The 4,882-nt window shown below is 47.7% G+C and overlaps 1 protein-coding gene across 1 annotated transcript in view; it reads right to left on the bottom strand.

Moving 5' to 3' along the window:
• The window catches only part of SPAG6 (sperm associated antigen 6), a 59,140-nt gene that overhangs the window by 38,345 nt on the left and 15,913 nt on the right, over window positions 1–4,882 (bottom strand). The gene's annotated exons all lie outside the window — the stretch shown is intronic.

Below are 4,882 nucleotides of genomic sequence, written 5' to 3'. Positions count from 1 at the left end.
CGTTGCATAACATCAGCCGGTGATCCCGGGCCCGAGGATCTAAGATCCCTGGAGGCCGAGTAGAGTCCTGAGGACCGGAGCACCCACAAGCTTGTAAACAGCGTGTGCGTGCTCCCAAAACCCGATATGGTCCTCTGCTCCCGCCATATCTGCCCCTCCCACTGACCGTACTGATCACACCACCCTCCCTTAACCCCCCCAGCCTCCTCCCTCACCGTTCTAATGCCGCGTCCCTCAGACAGGCCTGGCCTTGGCCTCAGAGAGGCATCCCCCATGCCCCCCCTTGCCACCCCCATACCCCCTAAAAATTTAACAAAACACCCCTCTAGGAAAACCCTCAATTTTTCTCTCTTTAGGTCCCTTTTTGCTGCATACCACCTCTCTTACCTCATTCCATCTGCTTAACTCTTTCTGCTGAAGTCAATGTACCACCATTTTATTTTTTTTAATGATATTTTTTTCTTATCATAAAAATAAGATCAACAAAGTAACAACAAAGACCAAAAGATGGGTGTTATCTGGATGCCAATGTTTGCATTTCTCCATTTGTCAGTTTGAGGTAATATGGCTGAGTCGCTGAGGGAAAATACTGAGTGTTGCAAATGTGGTACAAAAAAGTTTCTGAAGGTTTGGAATGAACTGATAGCTAGGTGGAAGTTATCTTAGTAATAAAAAAAACACTACCATAACTTTTGTCCTCTGGCATGATGGACTGTATGTATTCCGAAAGAAAGAAAGAAAGAAAGAAAGAAAGAAAGAAAGAAAGAAAGAAAGAAAGAAAGAAAGAAAGAAAGAAAGAAAGAAAGAAAGAAAGAAAGAAAGAAAGAAAGAATCAATTTAAAGAAGAGAGCTAGAATAAGCAGCTTTCCACCTTTGTTCTTTGCCAAGGAAGGCAAGATGGTTGATATGGAAAGAGAGTAGATGAAATGATCATGAACAACATAGTAAAAAAATCCATGGCTCTTTCATACCTTTCTTTGAGTTAAAGTCCATAGAGAAACAATTGTCTGCCTTCTTTATGCCAACTTACCTTTTACAAAGAAATGGCCAGAGGACTTCCAAATATGGCAATACAGGGCAAAGCTAGCCCTAGATAAAACCCACCATTCAGGATTTTATGGTATAGAGCAGGGCTTTTCAACCGGTGGTACGCATACCATCGATGGTTCTTTGGCACCTGGCAGGTGGTACACGACCATACTAGAGAAGTGGTAGCAGGGGGGAAGAGGAATGAGCTGAAGTGGTGGCAGCGCCACACAAGCCTGGGGGAGAGACAACTGGAGTTGCAGGGCTATCGGGGCTTGGCAGAAGCCCCAGGATCAGCGCCAGGCTCCAGCTGATTGGTGCTTTCGGAAGCTGGAGATGCCCTGAAGTGAAAAGGAGGAAGCGGGAAGAGAGGAGAGGATATAAAAGGAGGTTTTGGTGGGAAAGCAAAGCGAGCCCCCATCCCACCCCCTGGGCGCACGAAGAGGAGGCGACAAGCGCCCGGCATCCCTGCTGATCATCCCTGCTGACCACTGAGAAAAAAAAAAGAGACAGGAGAAGTGCTTCCCTTTCCCCCAGGATGCAGCACTCACACACTCGCTGCCTTCTCCGTGCACCCCCAGGGGGCGGGCAGAGACGGCAGGAGGGCCCTCACTGGCTCCAGGGTTGCCCCGTGGATCTAAGGCTGAGTGCGTTCCAGCTTTGATGGCCCCCACTAGTAAATCAGCACCATGCTTGCTTGCTGACCTAGCCTCACAGCCACCAGGCTTCCCTTTCACCGGGACCGCCTCTGCCTGCATAGGATAGTGATGGCTGGCGGCAGCATGACCGACAGCAGTGCTGGCAATCTCTCCCCCTCCCATCATCCCTTCCTGAGTATGGAGGAAGGAAAGAGAAGCAGGGGAGGAAGGAAGGAAGGAAGGAAGGAAGGAAGGAAGGAAGGAAGGAAGGAAGGAAGGAAGGAGCTGGGAAAGTGACTGCCTTCTGAGTGCTTCACATGTTCATTTTTGTAAAGCTCCCCAAGGCTCTGGGCAGAGATTTTCCATTTTGAGCCCTCCCCTCCCCCCCCCCCCCCGTCCTTGCCTCTGTGCCTGAAGGGCCTCTGCCTGGCTCTCAGCTCGCCTCTCCCAGACCCGCACACATGTTTGTGTCTGTATCTGTGTGGGTATGGGTGTGCGCATGGGGAGGTCTCACTCCTTGCAGCCCCATGCTGTGATATTGGGGAGGAAAAGAACAGGAGAGACAAGAGAAGCTGCAATGGGAGCTTCTTGCAGCCTTTCACGGGGCTGGGGGCGGGAGTTGAGGGGGGCAGGATACGATGCAATCGGCAGCACATTGAGAAAAAGAAACAAGGACTCCAAAAAACCAGCTTTCATTAGTTTGCAGTTTGCCATCGCAGGTTGAGGGCGCAGGTTGAAGGCGCGGGGCTGCTAGAAGTGAGACCCCCCCCACCAATGCGCAGGCATGCGCGCACATACACACAAACACGTGCGCAGGTCTGGGAGAGGTGAGCTGAGAGCCACGCAGAGGCAACAACAGGGGGGAGGGGTTAAAATGTGAAGCTTCTGCCCACCGCTGCCTGCCTGCTGCCACTTCTGCCCGGAGCCTCTGGCAGTTTAAAAAAAAACCAGGGGAGGAAGGAAGGAAGGAAGGAAGGAAGGAAGGAAGGAAGGAAGGAAGGAAGGAAGGGAGAGGCAATTTGGTTGGAAATGCCCCAGTTCAAAGGACAAAGCAATTTTGTGTCCTGTTTTGTCACAGACAGAACTGTGTTGGCAATCCAAGTTAACATTGGTATTCTTGAATTGTGAGCTCTTAGAAAAGTATCCCCTCCTTGTGTGTTGCTAACAGCCATTTCCAGTGGGGAAAACAGGACAAAGCAGAGTGGGGAAAAATATTTCCCTTTGCTATATTTCCAGTCTGAATTAGACCAAGGCAGGCTCCCTACAAGAGAGCCCTTTTAAGGGTTATGTATTAATAGCAAAGCAACTAAGCTACTTCTGCTCCTAAACGCTAAAGCTGTTGCACATAAAAAATGGAGGATCTCTGATCAACTGTCACAGCACCATTATGACAGTTTGCTGTACTGTCGTCTGTGGATGACCCCACTAAAGGCAAGCACAGGATAAAGTGAGCCTGGTTTGTTCTCAATCTTTTAAGGCCACAAACGACTAGCAAAAGTGGCTTTTGATCACAAGGCAAGGAGGCATCGAGAAATGCTTCCCCTTTTGCATTTGAGCATCCTAGAAGGGACAGGAGAGGAGAAAGGGAAAGAGGAAAGACAAAGAAAAAGAAGGAAAAAGAAGGAAAGAGGGGAAGGAAGAAAAAGGAAAGGAGAATGAAGAGGGAAGGAAAAAGAAGAAGAAGGAAGGAAGGAAGGAAGGAAGGAAGGAAGGAAGGAAGGAAGGAGGCAAGGAAAGAAGGAAGGAAGGAAGGAAGGAAGGAAGGAAGGAAGGAAGGAAGGAAGGAAGGAAGGAAGGAAGGAAGGAAGGAAGGAAGGAAGGAAGGAAGATTATAATGAGAAGGAGGGAGGGTCTGAGGGAAGTCCTGCCTTAGCACTTGGCCATGACCAGCCCTGCTGCCTTTTTGCCATCCCCTTGTCCCCTCCTCCTGACTCTCCTGGTGGTCTCCCATCCTATCGCTGAGAATGCTTTGGTTACAAAGCCAGGTTTCCTCCAAGAAGAGGGAGTGGGCCTCCCTCTGACCCACACATTTTGCTCTCCCACACACATCATGAGCAACCTGGCCAAGGAGAGCGAGCCAAGCAGCAGCAGCCTCAAGGAGTAGGTAAGCGCAGCCGGGCACCCCTTGGGGAAAGCTGGGCTGAGCTGGCTGCTTGCCCTCCACTGCCCAGGGCTCTGGGCAGCCTGCACCGCCGGGGATCCTCCGCATGGCCTGAGAGCAAAGGAACCGCCAGTAAAGAAATTAAAACCGGTACTTTTTTCCTTTTTTTTAACGGTTTGTAGCATTTTATTAGATTATGGAATAAAATACAAAAGCAAATAGTGGGGAGGAAGGGGGGGAGTGAGGGGAGTGAGGGGGAGAAGGAGAAAAGAAAAGGCATTGACTTCCAATTTCCTCTGTTACAGTAGAATGAAGCCTTAACCTTGAATCTCAACTTTTTACTTTTCCATAATAGTATAAACTAGCCATTTCTATAGCAACAAATGAATCTAACCAGTAAAACCCAAAATCCCGCCCTTTTTTTCAGTCATCAAGTTTTTGACACCTTGCTAAGCAGTAGTGGTACTCAAATATTGTCATGTCCTAAAAGTGGTACAATCTGTGAAAAGGTTGAAAAGCCCTGGTATAGAGGAGCAGAGATTATTATTTATTAGATTACATAATAAGAATGTATTACATATATATAATACATAGACACATTATATTCACTATTTCAGTGTCTTATTTAGGTTCTCATGCCTTATAGTTTATTTATATAAAATGTTACTTATGTATGCATGTTACAATACAAGTTTTATACATGGTTTACAACATATTGTAGCCAATTAGTTGCACAATATTTCTAATCATTTCATTAATACAGCAGAATTTTTCATATCATTATAATAGTCCAATAAATAAAATTACAAATAACATGCTTTTAGTAATTAAGCAGACTTCTAAAATGATTCAACTAAATCACAATAATAAATGCTCTTTATATAAAAAAAACTCTATGGTGCAGCAATGAGAGCACATACAGTCACTCATGCTCTCGTCACCTCTCGCCTGGACTACTGTAATGCTCTCTACATGGGGCTCCCTCTGAGGAGCACCCGGAGACTCCAACTGGTCCAGAATGCGGCCGCGCGGGCGGTGTTGGGAGGGACTCGTCGCTCCCATGTAACACTGCTGCTGCGCGAGCTGCACTGGTTACCAGTGGTCTTCCGGGTGCGCT

This window comes from Protobothrops mucrosquamatus, unplaced genomic scaffold (genome assembly GCF_001527695.2).
Source record: "Protobothrops mucrosquamatus isolate PMUCROS unplaced genomic scaffold, P.Mucros_1.0 scaffold45, whole genome shotgun sequence".
Lineage (NCBI taxonomy): Eukaryota > Metazoa > Chordata > Lepidosauria > Squamata > Viperidae > Protobothrops > Protobothrops mucrosquamatus.
The sequence above is the reverse complement of the archived record's forward strand: the minus strand, read 5'-3'. Positions and strand labels throughout refer to the sequence as shown.